General features: G+C 39.6%; 1 long non-coding RNA gene across 1 annotated transcript in view; it reads right to left on the bottom strand.

The window, feature by feature from the left end:
- Positions 1–14,681: 14,681 nt before the first annotated feature.
- Positions 14,682–20,944, bottom strand: part of LOC126184637 (uncharacterized) — a 30,819-nt gene continuing 24,556 nt past the window's right edge. The window contains exon 4 of the long non-coding RNA XR_007536850.1: positions 14,682–15,887. This is a non-coding gene — a long non-coding RNA (uncharacterized LOC126184637). The remainder of the gene's footprint in view (positions 15,888–20,944) is intronic.

Here is a 20,944-nt window from a genome sequence, read left to right as displayed (position 1 = left end):
AGCACGTCATCTTCGTGGTGTAGCAATTTTAATGGCCAGTAGTGTAGTAAAAGTATCGCATGAGGCACGACGTCATAATTTACTATTAAATGTATTCCTGACATTTTACAGACAGTATCCACATTACCACCGAATGTAAGTGCAAAATTGTATCATTGTACGACACACAGTTCAGGTAATATGACATGATAAATAATAAGATGAGCGAAAAACTGCGGCATCGTGTGTGATGCTTAAATTTATTACTTCTTTGCTACTAGCTCTATCCGCAAACAGTACCCACGTATGTCACTGTATGTACCTACAAAATTATATCATTGTACGACATATAGTTCAGGAGATATGACGTTACAAGCATTAAGCACACGGCCAGACGCTGCGTGATATGGACATCGGGGCATAGCTATAAATAAATACCTGAGTAACGCCGAAACCCTCCGCCAGTTTAGGATAAAAACTTGTCACACCATCATTGTAACAATATCATCATTTTGTAATACACTTAATCACAACTTCATGTGTAACAAGAAGAGATTCACAGTGAGAAATTTACAAACGTTATCATGGCTGTGAACGTGGTGTTCTGGTTTGTCAGTTCTTTACAATTGTCGAATAAATCATTAATCTGAAGAAAATGTGTAATTGTATTCTGTACATACCTAAGAACCATTCAAAATGACTTTTACCTTTCAAAAGATCAAACTTAAAATAGTCTACATGATAATGGGATGTGTACTCCCAACTATGCATATGGTGTAGCTAACTTTTTACACTTGCAGTACAAAAAGGAACACCAAGCAAAATTAAGACGAAAAATATTTTCATTTAAATATTGCGTGATTTAATATTGATAATTATGGAGGGATATTTCAATGTATGCAACCCTCTTTGGCAGTTCTTAATCCAAGCGTTGGTAATAAATTATGCTCAGCACAAAATTCTACCGGACTGCTTCGTCTCATTCTTTAACTCAGTCCCTGTTCTATTCGTTGTCCAACAGTCACATTCCAGTGTCAAACAACAATTAAATTTTCATACCCCTTAATACCTCATCATACATTCTTTCAACATGTCTGCTACTGCTGTTATGGCCGATTTCCACACACGGTACCGTGTTCAGACTGTGCTCTTGCGATGTCGCATCGCACGTATTTCCATAATGAACATACCGTGTGCGAGCTGTGTTGCTATCGACGGAGCAAATAGATGACGATGTTCTGGCTCTCGGGACTCTTTTAGTTTTGCTTAGAAGAAAGTAAGAGCGGGAAAGAAAGAAGCGTCGTTACTGGGCTAGAGGGAAACAGAAAACTTTGGGAGAAATGGCTATTTGCATTTTCTTTTTCTCGATTCTTTCACATTTTAATTTCTTTTGTATTAACAGTGCTGAATCTCTCTCTCTCTCATTTTCGCAGTATCAAGATCGGAAAGTGACATCAGTGTATCGTGGCATCATTGTATCCGCTCTATCTTCAAAGAATTCCATTTTCTTTTCTTCTCTTACACTTGGTTCGGTTGCCCCGACTCCAATGCCGTTTCCATGCGAGATCGAAGACCATTGGCTTCTATTTATCTGGCCAGCATGCCTTGATGTTGCAGAATTCGCGATCTCCGTTTTCTTCTCCATTTACAAAATGATCTACGGAACTTTGAAAATTGGTGAAAGTATCACGGTTTTGAAGAAAGGAATTTAAAAACTGCTGATCTTTTTCCACTCTCCATTTCTTTATCTTCATTGTAGCCTGGCCAGATGTGGTTTTGCATATAGAACGAGCTCAGTACGACCTCAGTAATATCCACTTGCTTCTGCATTCATCGCTACAGACAAGCAGAATTATAGCTGCATATGAAAAATACTATCATTGTTACTTTCATAATGTATAATAAAAGGTAACATGAACAGGAAAACAAAACCTTTATTTACTGGATTTGTTAAGCTCCTCACCGGTGTCCGTCCATATATTGTCTTTGACAAGACTACTGTCGTAATCTTTATGTAACAAATCGTAGAGTTCCGGATGCTGTTGAACAAGTACTACAAACTCCTCGTCCATGTCTACAAAAAACACCGAGAGCCTAGTGTGAGGTGAGAAAGGACATGTGCATTCGAGAGAGAGAGTCGTAGCAGTTCGGATACCAAACGAACGGCAACAAGTGACGCAGCAGCACCTGACGTACTGTGTTTCCGCTGCACACTTGTCATGGAATTGCTCGCCCGATGGATGCCCTACAGCACGACGGGCGCACAGCGAGGACACAGCAGACTGTGGAAATGAGGTACTTCAGGCCACTGCAGAGTGGATAGGACGAGTTCAATCGTGATCCCAGGCTTCACGACAGAGTCGGAGCACAGTCTGAACACGGCACACTACATGGAAACTGGCTCTAAGGGTTTGAAGAGACTGAACATCTAAGGTCATCAGTCTCCTTTTAACCCAATTTGTTGTGTCTGGAGTTAATCCTCTGTGCCAGTGTCAGAAAGTGTTCTGAATATTTGCATAATGTGTAATTGAGGCTAGATGTGGGTAACAGCCTGGTATTCGCCTAGAGGGGTGCGGGAAATTGCAAAGAACCACGTCCAGGCTGGCTGGCTCGCAAGCACTAATCATTAATCCGCAAGGCGGATTCAATCTGGGTCAGTCTCGCCTCCAAAAGTCCCAGAAGTGGTACATAAACTAGAGTAGCTATCTGGATGGGTAATTTCTTAATCCGTGGAGCTATTTGCCATACAAACGTGTGCTACTGTGGTGGGTATTGGCTTCACATCTATTTCGTTGAAGATAATGCGATGTGTTCACTACGCTGTTCATAGTACCTTATCTACATTCCTATTCACTATTAGACCAACTCCTGCATTACCTGGCCAAAAATATGTTTCTTGCCACTGCACTTCAGTAATTTCAAGGATAACTTCGGCCTACCCATTTCCCTTTCTGAAATTCTCTAACGCAACCACCCAAGCAAGGAATCTAAGAATTCCACTCTCTGACCTGCAGAGTGCAAGTTTTGCATTTCCTGATGATGATCTTGCCTGGAGATCTGAACAGGGACTCCTACCTCCACAATATTTTACGCATGGGGATGCCATCATCAATAAATCATATAGTAGAACTGCACACCCTCAGGAATAATAAAGGCTACAGTTTTCCCTAGCTTTCAGTATACTTCGCTGTCGGAGTTGCACTGACGGTACAGCTGTCTGCCGGCCACACCACCTCAGTAAGGTCTGTGGTTCATGGGGGTAAAGTAACAGAGATATGTTGAAAAGATGCAGGGCATTAAAACACAGGTGTAAAACAAAATATATAATAATTACAATTGCTAATTATAACAAAATATCATAATTGAAAACTCGACAATGGATAGCCTGTGCATCGCCACCATGGTCACAAAGTTTAGAGCAGGCACTATGTTCCACTTGTTAAGTGCATCAGTACAACTGCCAAAGTTGGTCCTGATCTGATTAATAGCTAATCATGTCTTATGTGGCAGTAGTTACATAAGATATGTTGTGAATTTTCAGTTGGGCAGTTTGGGTTCAAATCTGCCTCCACTCATTTATTAATTTGAAATTAATAGTTACTGAGTTTTCAGTGCAACCTATTCCTTACATCATCACTGATGTTTGCATTTAATACTAGTTTTGGGTTTTGAGCTTGGTTGTTCTCTCATATCCAGCAGATGCCTGCATTGTTGGTTTGATATGGCTTAACATGTTGACTGCCATAAGGCCGTCAGCAGCCAAAGCAAAGGTTCACATCTGATACTGGCTGCCCCCTAGTGGCCACAACAGAGCCTCGCTGTGAACCACACATCACTATGCATGTGGCAGTCAATGAGGAGTTTAGGGCTGGTATACATTTGATTTTGCTACAGACTAAATACATTGTGTGGTTCAGTTGAATGTCTACCGTTTTTACACTACGACTCTTCAGCCAAATCACAGAACGATATTGCTCCATAGAGTAAATCAGTCTCAATGTAGAATACCGAAGCATAACAGTATAGCATCCCCATGAGGTGCCTCATAGTTTTTCTCCCTTTGTGGCCATGTTAGTGTTGCCAAAACGACAGATTTCTACATAGTGTACCTTGTAAGTATTTTGGATGTAGGAGATTAGCCTTTAGTGCCCTGCTGACAACGAGAGACAGAGCACAAGTACGTGTTAGGGAAGAATAGGGACAGAAATCAACTGTGGCCTTTCAAAGCAACCATCCTGGCATTTGCCTGAAGCAATTTAGGGCAATCATAGAATACCTAAATCAGGATGGATGGACACGGTTTTGAAGAGTCATCCTCCCGAATGTGAGTCCAGTGTGATAACTACTGCACCACCTCGCTTTATTTTTTGGATGTCAATGATGCAGGAGCCCATTTCCCAAGTTCACACATTACATATATCTTATTCAAGATGTGCGTCTCCAGTTCCAGACGTATTTTGCTAGGATGTTCAAGTCATTTGTTAATGTTTCCTCTGTTTTTTCCATCGATCTGCTACTGGTAGCTATTGCCCATTCTTCAGCATAACCAAATTTTCTGAATCTTCTTGGTGAGCATATCAGCAATGTACCATTCAAATAGGAGTGGCGCTTGTAATGACAAAGGACTTAATCTCACTCACTTTTTTAATTAAGAATCCGATACACATGGTCTGAGTTTCATTGCTTGTTAATAGCAGGCTATTTATACTGGGTATACACGTAGATACACACACACAATAACTTTGAGAACTGCACACATTTGGATGTTTTTGTACTCACAAAAACTTTGTTTTGCTTAATATATACCGGGTGATCAAAAAGTTAGAAAATTTTGAAAACTTAATAAACCACAGAAAAAATGTAGATAGAGAGGTAAAAATTGACACACATGCTTGGAATGACATGGGGTTTTATTAGAGAGAAAAAAAAAATAGTTCACAAAATGTCCGACAGATGGCGCTGAACAGCAAAACGTCAGTGACTGCACATGTCAATCGTGTATAAAAGGAACTGTAATGAGAGAGAGAGAATCAGATGCGCCAGCAGTCACATCATGTTGACGTTACCTGAAAAGGCTCTTTTAGTGAAGCTGTATTATCAGAATCAGAATCTCTTGCGCGCATTGTTTGGTGATGATCGTGTCCTCAGCCACCCCTTTCGTCATGCTTGGCCTCTGAGGTCCCCAGATATGTCCGTGCGATTATTGGCTTTGGGATTACCTGAAGTCGCAAGTGTATCATGATTGACTGACATCTCTAGGGATGCTGAAAGACAACATCCGACGCCAATGCCTCACCATAACTCCGGACATGTTTTACAGTGCTGTTCACAACATTATTCCTCAACTACAGCTATTGTTGTGGAATGATTGTGGACATATTGAGCATTTCCTGTAAAGAACATCATCTTTGCTTTGTCATACTGTATTATGCTAATTATTGCTATTCTGGTCAGATGAAGCGCCATCTGTCTGACATTTTTTGAACTTTTGTATTTTTTTGGTTCTAATAAAACCCCATGTCATTCCAAGTGTGTGTTTCAATATGTACCTCTCTACCTACATTATTCCGTGATTTATTATGTTTTCAAATTTATACTGACTTTTTGATCACCCAGTATACACTTATCTTTCTTTGTAAACACAAAAATTGATTTATTTCAAATGTAAATACTATCTGGTAGCCACTGTATTAGAAGGCATACTTTTTTTTGGAACAAAATTTATTGCATTATATCAAAAATTGCATTTATTTGAAAGAACTTTTCACTGTATTGTGTAATTCCTAACAAATTTACTGTAAAAATTATAAAGCATAGGTTTGTACAATTATTTATTGGTCATTAAGAAACTTAAATGATTGACACCATCAATAAAATGTAAGTAAAGTTAATGTAAAAAATTATTTGTGAGAGTGTCGGCACTGGTGCCACTCAAGTCAAACTAGTGTTTTACAACTGATGTCATGTATATTAAAATTATGTCCATACAAAAATTTAAATCTCAACAAACAGATAATGTAAATGATGCTTTTAAAATTAAACAGAATCTGAAGAAAGAAAAATTATTTGAAATGTAGTTCTACAATGGTGTAACACTACTGCGCACACTGGTTACATTTTTTGGAGGCACCTCCAGATTGGATTCTGTTTTGTATGACAGTTTTGTTAACTTGTTTTAACAGCGATGGAATAATGACAAAATCACAGGAGGAATAAAAGTATAAGAGGACAAATCAAATGACCAGTGACATCATTTAAATATTACACGAGATGAATTTAAATCTGAAAATTCTTTTTGCAGGCAGGAATAATCACTTAGATTACTCTGCCTAGAACATCACTGGCAAATGAAACATAGATGTTAAGGAGAAATAATATTCACTTATGTTGTGGGTTTAAAAATTATAGTTTCTAACTGTTCCTCTTATTTCCATCTCAAGGAGTGACAGAATATACTGCAAAAAGAGACAGGAGTCATGAGCAAGGTTTGTGAAGTAATTTTAAATCAGTAAATAGTGCAATTAAGTAAGAGGGAGGTTAGGGCTAAAACTGTCTTGCTAAAGGCCATTATCGAGTCTTTCCGGCTGCTCAGTGAATTACCCACAACATGAAGAAAAGTGACTGAGCAGATTGTTGATTAATTTCTCAATTGTTTCAAACAATATTTGGAGGTGTTTGTAAGCAGTACTGCTATTCAACAGTGTTTACTGCAACCAGATCAATGGATGCAATATGTTTTTTAGTAGTTACATCTGGTATCTAGCACCTGTATAAGTGACAGGACTTGATTGACACAGCTACACTTTGGCCGTAATTCCACTTTCTCCAATGGTATACTTTTTATGCCCTTCTGGCTGTGTACCCAACTGTCTGAGTAGTGTCATTTATGTGAAAGTGAGCAGAAGTTTTCTAAATGTTTGCAAATTGTGTAACTGAGGTGGGATCAGCCTGGTATTCACCTAGTAGGATGTGGAAAACAGTCTAAAAACCACATATGGGCCAGCCAGCACACCAACCATCTTTAATCCACCGGGTGGATCTGATCCCGGACTGCCACTGCTCCCCATTTCCAGAAATGGCATTTTAGCATACAGGTATCTGGGCTAGTTAGCACCTTATTTGTTACTTGATCTAATCTTCAGCATTCTTATATATCTCCAAACTACAAAAGCTATTCTCTTATCGTCTCAACTGCTTATTGTCCATTTTTCACTTCCATACAAGGCTGCGTATGGAAGCTCAGTTGGTAGAGCACTTGCCCGCGAAAGGCAAAGGGCCCGAGTTCGAGTCTCGGTCCAGCACACTGTTTTAATCTGCCAGGAAGTTTCACTTACATTTATATTAGATGTAAACAAGTTCCTCATTTCAAAAATGCTTTACTTGGTGTTGCTTGTTTTCATCCTCTCTACTTCAGCCATTATCAGTTATTTAGATGCCCAAATAGCAAAACTCATCATTTCTTTATCTCTTTTTCATTAATATGAACACTGCTTGAATTCTCGACAAATTGGCATGTGCTATCATGCCTGATACGAGTTAATGTATGCAATTTCTGATACTGTTCAAGGGGCCACTTATCCTCTGTTTTCAATAGTCTGCAAGTCGAAACTGCGTAGTTATCTTCAGGATTGTAGTTTCAGCTCTGCAGACAATGTAATAATTGTTTCAGCTGCCATAAATAAAAAACTGTCAGTATTAATAATCTTCATTATTTGCACAAGCTTACTCCACATCCTTTTCAAAATCATGCAGGTTGCAATAGAAGTTCTAATCACCATACATAATCAGAATTTACCAAAAGCATGTGTGTTTATCTTCCCTGATTGATGGTGCAAAACATGGTCCAAAGTAAACATGAATTTTACATTTTAACCTCTTAATAGATGTTACTAATAATCATTCAAAATGAAATTAAAAATAAAACAGATTTATGGACCTTTAATGCAATATTTCTAATTCTTTGATATGATCAGTAACTACAAAATTATAATTTAGCTTTCTTGCTTGGAATGCACCAACTCCCAGGAGGCCAACAAGTGGCCACAGCAGTCTCACACTTGACACTGTGGCCTGGCCATGAAACATCCGTCACTATGTACTCAGCAGTCATGTCGACAGATCAATGAACTTTATTTCGACAATAGTAGTGAGAATGAGGACATTTTAAATTTCAATTAGACAATTGACATTTTTACTATGTGTAATTTATCTCAACACAACAAGCTTTCCAATGACCTATAAATTATCAAATGGTAATAACTACTTTTTTTATGAAAATTTTGAAGCTAAGTATTTTGTCATATTAAGTATCAATTGATATTTTTAATAGTCTGCTTGGTTTATCAGTTTTTTTTACATAATATTTGGGCATTCTCGAAGGAAATCCAGTATTAGCCACACTTCAAGATATCTTTACATATGAATGTGTCGCAAACATGGTTATAATTAGTTTGTCCGAAATGTTTTTCTTTTTTAATCTGTGAGAATATAAAACTGACAAAATTATACAAGTATAAATTCTAAGATAGTATTTCAATGTTTATTCATCTACAAGTGTTATTTGTTGATAATACTGCACAGGAAAACTTCTAGTATAGTAGATGACACATTGTAAACAATATTGCACTACCTGATACATGGCCTAATTTAGTACTTTAGTATCCTACACTGTATAAAACTTTATACAAAGCATTGCATCACTTGATTCAATGCCATTCCATTACTCTTTTTCACTTTTGATCCATTCTGTTGAACTGCTCTCAACGTCCTTTGCTGTCTGACAGGCTTATAATGTCATCATTAAGTTCTTATTTCTTCTCCCTTAACTTTTTGTTCCCTTTCCATATTTCTCCTTTGTTTGCTTTACTGCTTGCTCAATGTACAGATTGAAGGAAATAGGCTACAACCCTGTTACTCCCTTCTCAACCACTGCTTCCCTTTTGTGTCTTCACTAACTGCAATCTGGTTGTGTAAAAGTGGTGGATAGCCTTTCACTCCCTGTATTTTATACCTCTCACCTTGATAGTTTCGAAAAGTATTCCAGTCAACAGTTTCAAAACTTTCTCTGAAACTGGAAATGCTATGAACGTCAGTTTGCCTTTCTTCCACCCATATTATAGGATATGGGTTTGAGGTTCCTTGTGTGTTCCTGTTTCTCTCCAGAATTCAAGCTGTTCATCCCCTGAGGTCTGCTTCTACCAGTTTTTTTTTTATCTTCTGGAAATAATTCATATCAATATTTTGCAACCATTATTTATTAAACTAATAGTTTGCTAGTATTCACTCACCAGCACCTGTCTTTTCTGGAATTTAAATTACGTTCTTTCTATGACAGCCTTTCACCTGCCTCATTCCTTGCACACCAGGCAGAATCATTTTGTCTTCAAATTTTAACAGTTCAGCAATTCAGAGGGAGTATTGTGGAAGGGTGCATAGAGGAAGATTCAGCATTAGCTAGGATATATACACGAGTTCTCCAACTTCTCACATTCCTATCTTGTGCCTAAGAGAAGAAAATGGCTTATGACTAAAGATGCACTGTTGCTATCATGATTTGTGTGTCAACAGTGCACTTTGTTCATACAGCTGCCACCTACACTTATGTTCAATATTGGAGGTCTTGCTGCTTCTCTTCTTCTTCTTCTTCTTCACTATGCTATTGTAAGTTCTAAAGGTTGCCGAGTGGATGCTTAAGCAAAATGCTGTCAGGCAAATGTATTTGATTTTTGCTGTTAGGAGACTAGTGAGACACAGCAGTAGACGAAAGTTAAAAAAATGAAAGGAATATACTGTTTGCTTGAGTCTCTGCAGTACTTTTGGTGCTCTGAAGTTTGTTGTTACTACCTGCTGTACAAATAAATAAAAAAGAAATAAGAAAAAGCCTTCTGTGGATGATTAATAATATTAAAGGAGTTGTCAGTCATTGTTCCTAAAAAGACAGTGATACACTTGTCATCTAAATTGAGTCCCCAAATAAACAGATGTCCTGTCATTGGTTATAGGCTGCATAGCTAACGCAACTGGTGTCATTAAATCACTGGAAGTACACTTTACGTATCAGGGATCTTATTGTTATTCTAGCACTAATGAAACTAACACATGCTAAAGCATCAATGGTTTCTTTACTAATCACTGCACTAAAGATTTAACCCTGGTCATTCCTGCATCAGATTTTTCTGCACTGTCAGTTTTCTTCAGCCGGCCAGTCATTGTTGGTTGGAGGACACCAAACAGCAAGGTCATCGATCCCATCGGATTAGAGAAGTAGGTACTGCCAGCAAGAAACCAAATGTATGGTTCCGATACGTGGATGACACGTTTGTGTTGTGGAGACATGGTAGGGAGGAACTAAGCCGGTTCCACGAACATCTGAACAGTATAAACTCAAGAATTCAGTTTACAATGGAGGAGGAGGTAGACGGCAAACTACATTTCCTCAATGTGCTTGTGTTTAGAAACGAAAATGGTAGTTTGGGCCACTCAGTGTACCGCAAACCCACGCACACGGACCGTTATTTGCACCGGGATTCAAACCACCACCCACAACAGAAGCGGGGTGTTATCAAGACGTTAGCGGACAGAGCTAGAAATATTTGTGAACCTGAGTTGCTCGACGCTGAGATGGAACATCTCCACAATGCACTAACGAAGAACGGATATTCGTCCGCCAAAATAAAACCTGCGTTGAGGCAGCTACGCAGAAATCATACTGACGTACAGGCTACTGCAAAATCTAAGGTTTTCCTGCCGTTTGTTAAAAATGTAACGGAAAGAATAGGGAGGATCTTGATGAAGCGGAATATTACCGTAATTTACAAGCCCACCAGGAAGATACAGGAATACCTTAGGCCTGCCAAGGACGCTCGCAAACCATTGGAAAAATCTGGAGTGTATAGGATCCCATGCAGCTGTGGTGATGTTTATGTGGGTACCACCAAAAGAACTGTTTCTAAACGTTTGGAAGAGCACAAGGGAAATTGTAGAAGAGGAGAAACGGAACGATCAGCTGTTGCGGAGCATGCTTTCCAGCCAGGGAACCACAATATTCGTTTCAAGGAGACGCAAGTACTAGCGGCCATGAGCAGATACTATGAAAGGCTCTACAGGGAGGCAATCAAAATCGCTAAACACCCAAATAATTTCAACCGAAAGGAGGAGGGCGTCAAATTAAACGGTATATGGATGCCGGTGTTAAAGAAGATGTGTACCACTCGTCCACTACTGGGTGATGGCAACGGCGATCAACGGCGACGGACAGCGGCCAATTGCACTGATGTTTTCAAAACACGTGACATCACGCCGTGGCGCGGGGGCGCGCGGACACGGAATTTAGCGGCAGTCAGTAGTGAGCCAGTGTGTGTGTTGGACCTTCCATCAAGCTACGGACCCCCTTGAAGATGTCTCCCGCAGTCGGAGACGAAACGTTGGGAATCACCACAGAATTCATCAACCGAGCACGGCATAACAGCCCGGATAATTATAATGGACATGATATTTCCGGCCGTGAAAGTTTACATTTTAGGATTAGAGAAGGACAGGAAGGATGGGAAGGAAGTCTGCCATACCCTCTCAAAGGAACCATCTTGACATTTGCCTGAAGTGATTTAGGGAATTCAGAGAAAATCTAAATCAGAATGGCCTGACTCGGGTTTGAACCATCATCCTGCCAGTCATGACCAGCACCAATGTACAGTTGCTGCTATACATAACAAGATACAGATTTTTTTTCTACTTAAAATTTTTAGATGTTTGTCTAATTTTAATTATTTGATATAATGATATACTCGGATTGTTAAGTGCAACTTTTTTATGAATGTAGTTAATTTTTAATTCATTGATTTTTAAAAATCGTTCCTTTTCATTAAACATACTTACAAAATTATGAAGTTCCCAAATCCACATAGGAAAGGTAGTTCTTCCAGATGCACTGGAACACTTTGGTACAACTCTAGTATCATATCTCTTTAACAGAACCCAGTTTCATCATTCATATTTGTTTCTTAGATAGTGGCCTGATCAAATTAATCTTGTAGACCCAAAGGTCCATTAACATTTGAAAATTCAATACTTCATGGAATAATCTAGGTACAGAGAGAAAAATTCACACATGCTTGAAATGACATGGGGTTCTCTTGAAGGGAAAAAATTCACAAAATAAGTCATAGATGGTGCTTCATTACTGTCAAATAAAAGTTAGAAATATATAACCTAAAAATGAAATTACGCCAGTTATCCTGTCTTAAATATTTGCAGCCAACAGCGTGTATCAGGCCTACAGTCATTAATTAAAATTGAAAGTCCCAAAAAGTAACATTAAAGTAGGTATCTGTTTTAAAATTTTGCAAAAAACAGTAATGCAAAAATAATGATTTTAGTGTAATAACGTGACATTGTCAATTTTTTCAAGATATTGCTAAAGTTGTAATTTTCAAGATAAGAATGTTATAAATCTGAGAAACAACATAGTTATTGAATGCTGAAATTGCATTTTGTCTTCCAGTCACCTCAAGACTGAGGAGGTTCATGTAGGTTAGAATATTAAAATAATAGTTCTTTTCACGTGCAACAAACTTTGATGTGATGACAAAAACAGCACTGAATTTGGCCAAAGCAAAATGATTTTTTTTTTTCTTGTCCCTAATAATGACATATGGTTTTCATAATATTACGGGGTTTACTAGTAGTATTTTTAAAAAAGGATAAGTGATGATTGTGGGGCAAAAGATTAATTAGATGACTCTGATGGTAACTATGCAGTAGCAGATACAGCAAAACAAACACCAAAAATGAAAATAAATTACAGAAGGAAAGCACAGAGAGAGAGAGAGAGAGAGAGAGAGAGAGAGAGAGAGAGAGAGAGAGAACCTTATTGTGGAGAAACTTATAAAACAAGAAGAGGGACAGTGGTTGCAGAAAAATTGTTCAGTAAAATTGCAACAGCAGAAACAAATGTTTTTCTAACATTTCGGAGAAAGCACAAAAATACGCATTCAATCTTTTATGGCAGTAGGGCCTTTCTCTGTTCAAAATACATTGTTATGTGACCTATTAAAATGGGCAACACCATATTGTCATCACTCAACATCAACAAAAATAAACATTTCTACCAGTTTTGTTGAACATGTCGGAACAAGAATTCCCTCTGCAAAACACTGTCTTGTACAGTGATACCTATAAGAGGGATTGAAAGATAGCCATGACAACGAAACTAGTTTTAAGTTAAAGTAACAGCATTGAACTAATCAGAAGTTTGTGAACAGAGGCCATTTTTATCTCTACCATGATTTAATTAGCCTCAATAGAAAACTGCAGCAAGACAACATACTGTCCTAATGATTGGTACAATATTATTACTAGGTCAAGGAAAACTTCCAGTCACATCACTGTAATAACAAACAATTTCTTGTCTGCAAAAGGTTTGTTAAAGTCAGTAACAGAAAGGAAGTCTCACATTGGAAAAATCCTGCATGATGGCTAAAGGGGCAGTGGATTCAGTAACATTCAGTGTCTTATTTGACGAAGCCCATTTAACAGACATAAAATTTTCCAAGTTGGACTTCACACCGGGATCTAAAAGGACACCCACTTACTGTGACTAACATTCCTCAAGGAATGCTGTACACAGGACCACAGGCTGTTACAGAAGCGAAGGACAAGGAAGAGCTTTTGTCCTTCGTCATACCTGTTGCTCAACATTACTTTCACTGTCTTCCTTCTTCTGACTATGCTGAAGATATTTGGCCACTGAATGGAGATGACAATACTGATGATGATTACAAAAGATCATGTAAAATTATGTGATAACGGTGTTGTTGACTGCCCTGTATATTTTTTTAGTCAATAAAACCCTTTACCTGTTTATATCAGGTCTATAATTAGATGAAATTTATTAAAATTGTTTATTATTTGAAAGAACTTATTTTTATAGCCATCTCCTGTACACAAACTTTATTCATCACTGGTTTTGGCACCCATCACTGGAAGTTTAAACAACAACATAAAAACCACAGTATTTACAAAGCTGTACAGCAAATGGATCAAAAATGCATACTTCTCATACAAGACTCATTTGCATACCAAAAACAGTGTCTCACAGTGGTTTGTAGAAACGTACATCATTTAGCATATGTCAAATCACACAGACAGGTTAATCAGGGGAGGCCATTCCAGCAACAATGCTCGCTATTGGCTGGTGGCCCCTGACGTCACAGTGAGGCTGAATAGTGCAGTGCATTAGTATGATTATACAGCAAATGAGCTACGCTACAGGTGCTCTGGTGTTTTATTCATTTATTTCACTTTCAGTTTGGTTCCGTACACAGGTGGACAAATTACAACAAGTGGCATGGCAGATGAATTTCACATTATGACTGAATAAGTGATAATTAAGCTGAAAATAACATTCATATGATGACAAAGCATGTATTAACATAGTGTGTTCCAGATTTCTATTGCTGTTTACCAGATGAAGATGCAATCCATAGCTGCTTCCTCCTCCTGGCACATTTCTTCATGGTTTACAACTTTGCTTACTGATTCAGATGCCTAATCCTTATAAATGTTCTTGTTCTTACATAAAGTGGAATAACTGTCATGAACCTTGGGAAACTTTTGCTTCAATATAAAGCACAGAGACCATATTACCAATATATGGTAAATCGGAAGTTGTTTTAAAGGCCTCTTCCTCTTCTTTGTTCTGTCTGCAGTGCTCTCCCCTGGTCTGCAGCTCTCTCTCCATTACCATATACTGGTAATATTTCAGCGCAAATAAGCAGAATACTAAGAAAATATAAAGTGAAATTAATCTTTCACCCTCCTGCAAAAATTTCGGCACTGTTGGCATCTGTCAAAGACGACCTAGAGCTGCGCAAGGCAGGTGTTTACAGAATTCTGTGTGAATGTGGCAAATCTTACATAGGGCAAATTATGCGTACTGTGCACTATCGCATCTTAGAACATCAGCGGCATACTCGCCTTCTTCAGCCGAACACTGTATTTACACTGGTCATGCCATGAATTACAACGAGACAAAAATTGTCGCCCATGTATCTAACTTTTGGAGTTCTGTTATTAATGAAGCCATGGAAATAGGGCTGTCTGACAATGAGAGTCTTATTAATCATGACGACGGTTTCCAACTGAATTCGGCATGGAATCCAATTGTCGAAAAACTTCGTGTCCTCTGTAGCTGGCGTAGTTCTGTGATGGAACCGCAGGAAGAAAATCGAATTGATATTGATGCGGTGAGTTTTCACCAGGGAGGGCGCGCGGCACAGCAGAATCAGATGCACTCGAGTAGCGCATGCGCAACGCCAAGTGAATCCACCACACATGGGCCGGAGGGGTCTTAAATACCAGAGCTCAGGGAGTTTTCGCCAGTATCACCTGAAGATGGCCAGAAGACTCTGCACCAAAATATTGTGGCAGGAAGTTGCAAACATCCGGCAGTTTGCCCAAAATTTTGTGGAGGCATCCAATAGTTTGTTGGTAGGTTTGTGGAGCTATGTGGCATTAAAGATATACACACAGGTCATGTAATTCCATAGGATTTACATCAGGCAAATTTGGTCACTGAGACATCAACGTGAGTTCACTATAATGCTCCTCAAACCACTGTAGCATGGTTCTGGCTCCGAGACACACACAATTGTACTACTGAAAGAGAACATCACCACTGGGGAAGACATTAAGCATGAAGGGATGCAGGTGCTTTGTAGCTGTCAGTTTCCCCATTTGCAGCCCATATCTTCACTACGGTGTTCTCCCATCAGTATCTGCTCCACTTACATATTTTTGTTACTGCGTCACGGGCCCATAATGCCACCAAGCAACATCCACTCTTGTTGTGGGCAGTGGCCACACCATTTTGGCTTATCAGTGTACGTTGCCCCACGCTACATTCAAGTTACCTGTGAAAATACCATGATAATCTGAGCAGTAGTTTTGGAGGTTAGCACATTCAAACAGACAGACAACAATATTACAGTATTGTTATTTGTATAGGTAATATGGATTTATTTAGTGACATACCAGAGGGTGAAAAATTAAAATTAATTGCAAAAGAAACCACCTCAAGCATTTTATATATTAAACCCTTACTGTGCTTCAATAGCCAACAGAAAGGAGGTTGAGAGAGAATTACAGGAACTTGCAAGTCAGGGCAACACTGATTAAAGTAGTAGCATTTTAGTAATCCATTGGTTGTGCCAATACAGATGGTGGCATACCCTTGGTTTTGAATTCTAGACAATTCAATCTATTTCTGACTCAAGAAATTCTTCATTTAGAAAATATTTATGAATATCATCACAAATTTCAATGTGTGAAACCAGGTCAAGACTGGATTTAACTGCTGGCTTTTACCAAGACCTATAGCTCCCAATTCTAGAAAATACAATACTTTTTATATGGGGTTGGTTGGCTGGTTGCTGGAGTTAAAGGGACCAAACTGTGACGTCATCAGTCCCTTCATCCTACGTGTATCGAACCACAAATAATCTCCCGAAAAAGGAGAAAAAAAGGCAAATCTTTGGAAGCCAAATTGTAAGTGAGATACAGTAGAACAGAGAGAAGATCAAGGGAAGTAGGAGGGAGTAGAGAAAGAGTGTAAGGTGGGCGAGCCACACTGCCTGGAATGCAGTTGGAGGTCCCCAGAGCATGGTATGTTGTGGAAGATGCATGCTCTGCATCCCACCAGCACCACCTAACTGTCCATTACCCCAAGAAAATGGGCATCATATACAAGACTGTAAAATTTAAAGAAAGATAAAACACTAAAAATGATAAACATAAAATAACAAGGAGAATAAAAGGGTGGGAAGGGTAGGGGCTAGGCCAGACCACTGAGCAAGGATCACAATGGGACGCCTAGGTCAGAGCAGGTGAGAGGTGCCTTCCAACCCTTCAGGCAGTCAATGAGGCCAAAGGGCCCCACCTCGAACAGACGTGTAGAAACCACCTTTGCAGGTGAAATGTAAAACCAGGTCAGCCGCTTTGGTATTGTCTGTTAGCACCAGAGATAGTGTATCAAGAAGGTTAAAAAATCACATCCAAGCGGCCATAGTCAGGTAGTCACAACATCGGCAGTAAGATGGGCCCTAATGTCGGAGACTGAGGCTGTTGGTCAGCCACATTTGGTCAATGTGCAACTGACAAAGGAAATTAAGATTCCTAGCAAAAAGTGCGAAGGGAAGACTGCCATGTGGTTGGGATCTCCTTTATTGCTCTCAGTTTGTTAGGGGCAAACCATTCTGAGCTCCAGAAAAACAACAATTGATGGTGTAGGGTCGACCAAATATCCAGTTCTGGGAACCCCATTTCCAAAATTGGCATCCTGGTAGCTAACTTTGCCAAATGGTCAGCATGTTCATGCCCTGATACCCCCAAATATCTAGCACTCCAAACAGATGACTGGCTGTCCAGCTTGAAGGCGGTCAGAAAGAAGATCCTGGATAGTTTTAACTAATGAGTGGTCTATAGCCTGAAGACTACTCAGATGGTTGCTTCAGTTTAGAAGCATCTTGCCAGTACAAGAACCAGCAAGGCTAAGGGCTCCTCTGATGGCCACCAATTCAGTAGTGAAGACACTGCATCCATTCGGCAAGAAGTGTAGTTCACTGCACCTTGCATTAAAAAAAGTTCAGCCATCAACTGCTGAGCAATCTATGTATACCACTTCTGAACCTAGAAATCCATCTTATAGAGTGGCCTTCGGATCACATGAGCTGTGTCTACTTTCCCCTGCAGCTGGGTATCCAGGCACCCACAACTACTGTGGTGCTGGCCAATCCACGCAAAACGTATCCCACAGTACAAAGGAAGTGAAATTTTATGTCATCCAATTTGCCTTTACATAAATGAAACATAGCTACAGCCCTTTCTGTAGTTAGTTTTTCAGTGAAACTTTTAGTTTTCACATAAAAAAATAAAAACCATTGTTTTGGGATTGCATATGTTCTCTGCTGTGCAGTCTCTCTCATTCAATTTGAAGAAACTATTTTGTATTAAAAATATTAATTTTTCCACATATTATAGTCACACATTGAAGTTTGATAATGAACTTTTTACCTTTTCACTTTGGCTGGTAATTATTGTGACACTTCGAAGTAAAGGACAACATCACACATATTTTGATAAGTTTGCATTGAAAAAAGTAGTCACTGGCTAGATTACGTTTGGTGGGTTTTAGGACATAAGTTGCTGGGTATGAAATGTAGCTACCATATTGAAATTGTTTTTAATGGTGCAAGGAGTGTCATGTCTGTTTCCATTCTCAAGAAAATACGTGAGATATAATGGAGATTCTCCGCAACAAGGTTGGCAGCTACATACTAAATGCCCGGCCATTGCTGCCCGCTATGGCCTGCTGTGCAGAGTGTGAAGTTGCCTTGTGTTTCTGTGCTTTGTATGCTGCCATGACAAAACACCATGGCATCAACTGAATCTTTCAGTGATAAATCGAGTCAGATCCGTGGTCAGGATACACATACACACTACTGGAGCTTACACAACCGCTCTCTGATAAGAGGCGACAGAGAGCAGAGATACTGTAGTCTAACAGCAACCGAGGCCCCAGGTCTGGGTCTCTGTTGGGGGAGATGGACCTCACTACTAAGAAAAAGGACATGATAGTTTGGATGCTTAGGGGAGATGCGAATATGTATAGCATAACACCTGATTTATAGTGGAGGGACCCCAGCCTCTGCGAGTAGGGCTACCTAAAAGGCTCCTGTTGCAAGCTGGACCCCACAGTGGTGTAATCAGGTCCAGTAACCACAATGGTGAGGGTGAAGCTGAACAATATGCCAGACTTTCATAATCAAGATGGGACAGGATCAGGGCTTTGTAAAGCTGCTGAAGGGTAGTGCAGTCTTCACCACAGCTTTTGTTACTGAGGCAGCGAAGATGGGGAAGACATGCCCGCCAGACTTCGTACACCATAAAGCGATAAGTCTGCACCACACTGGGTAGTTGGTTGTCAAGGTAAAGTTATGGTTGTGGACGAACGGTCCGACAGTGACAGAAGTACATGATGCAAGTGTCGGCAGCAGAAAACTGAAAGCCATAGGTGCAGGCGCATGACTGGACTGCTTCCTGCAGTCTGTTCAGCACACCTCACTAGAGGAGCCACAGTAAAAGCAAAAATTGTAGACCCCATTCTCTTAGATATGGAGGGTACTGTGGGAAGCACCAAATTAAACACAAAGTGCAGTGCGACAAAAAGTTCTGGACAAAAAACTAAAGTGAGCCTTGAGGCTCCACTCACTTATGGCAGTGAGGATGTGTCACCATTTGATGTAATGTGACTTCTGTAGGTTCATGAAGACACAAATAAGGTGCAGACGTTGGCCAAAAGCTGTCTGGATGGCAGACTCCAGGCAAACTAAATTGGTGGGTTGGTTTGTGGGGTTGAAGGGACCAGACTGCAAAGGTCATCGGTCCCTTTTTTCACAAAATTAAAGCAGCTGTCAGAAGGACAAAAGATTCTTTTAACGAATCTCAAAGCAATATTTTATCTGTAGATTCTAAAAATAACCCCATAAAACTTGGTCGTACGTAAAATCTATGAACGATACAAATAATTCAATATCTTCTCTTGCTGACAGTACAGGTAATGTAACTGATGATGATAAACAGAAGGCTGAAATTCTAAACCTAGCTTTCAAAAACTCGTTTACGGTAGAAAACTGCAGCACCATTCCCCCTTTCAATTATCGAACAAACGAAAGGATGGCTGATACAGTGTTTAGTGTATCTGGGTGTAAAACAATTAAGATCCTTAAGTGCCAGGAAGGCATCTGGCCCAGACGGTATCCCCGTAAGATTATATGTTGACTATGCTACAAATATAGCACCATTCTTATCCATCATCTATCAGAGATCATTGGAACAGTGGAAAGTTCCACTGGGGTGGAAGAGGTCCAGGTCATAGCAATCTATAAAAAGGAAAGAAAATCGGATGCACATAATTACCGGCCAATTTCACTGACAACGATTTGTTGTAGAATCATGGAACATATTTTGTGTTCAGACATAATGACCTTTCTAGACTCTGAGAAGCTCATCTGCAGAAAGCAGCACAGTTTTAGGAAACAGAGGTCATGCGAGACACAGCTGGCCCTCTTTGTGCATGATATACAACAGGCTCTAGATACTGGGTCCCAGATTGATGCCATATTTCTCAACTTTCGAAAGGCATTCGACTCAGTTTCGCACTGTCACTTGCTCCAAAAAGTGTGCGTTTACTGTCTATCTGATGACATATGCAGTTAGATAGAAAGTTTTCTAACAGACAGGGAGCAGTATGTCGTCCTGAACAGGGTGACTTCAACAGAAACAAGTGTAACTTCAGGTGTGCCCCACGGCAGCTTAATAGGTCCGCTGCTTTTTACAATTTACATAAACGATCTGATTGATGGTACTGACAGCGGCATTATGCTGTTTGCCGATGATGCTGTAGTCTACAGGAAAGTAGTATCACACGAAAGTTGTGAACAAATCAATGAGGATTTGCAGAAAATAAATGTGTGGTGTAATGACTGGCAGTTATCTCTGAATATTAGTAAGTGTAACCTACTGCATATAACAAGGCAAAAATCCTCATTAATGTACGAGTACAAAATAAATGCCCAGTCTTTGGAAGTGGTAACATTCATCAAGTATCTGGGTGTGACTATTTGAAATGATCTCAAATTGAATGATCAGATTAAGGCAAACTCTAGATTGCGGTTTATTGGTAGAATCCTGAAGTGCTGCAGTCCTTAAACAAAGGAAATAGCTTACAATACGTTAGTTCGTCCAGTTTTAGAGTATTGTTCGTCTGTATGGGACCCTTCCCAGTTGGGTCTGATTCAAGAGACTGGGAAGGTCCAAAGAAGAGCGGCAAGATTCGTGACTGGTACATTTAGCCATCGCGAGAGCGTTACAAATCTCATAGAAAGTTTGAAGTGGGATACACTTGCAGATA

Source organism: Schistocerca cancellata, chromosome 4 (assembly GCF_023864275.1).
Source record: "Schistocerca cancellata isolate TAMUIC-IGC-003103 chromosome 4, iqSchCanc2.1, whole genome shotgun sequence".
Lineage (NCBI taxonomy): Eukaryota > Metazoa > Arthropoda > Insecta > Orthoptera > Acrididae > Schistocerca > Schistocerca cancellata.
This window is presented reverse-complemented; position numbering and strand designations above follow the sequence as displayed.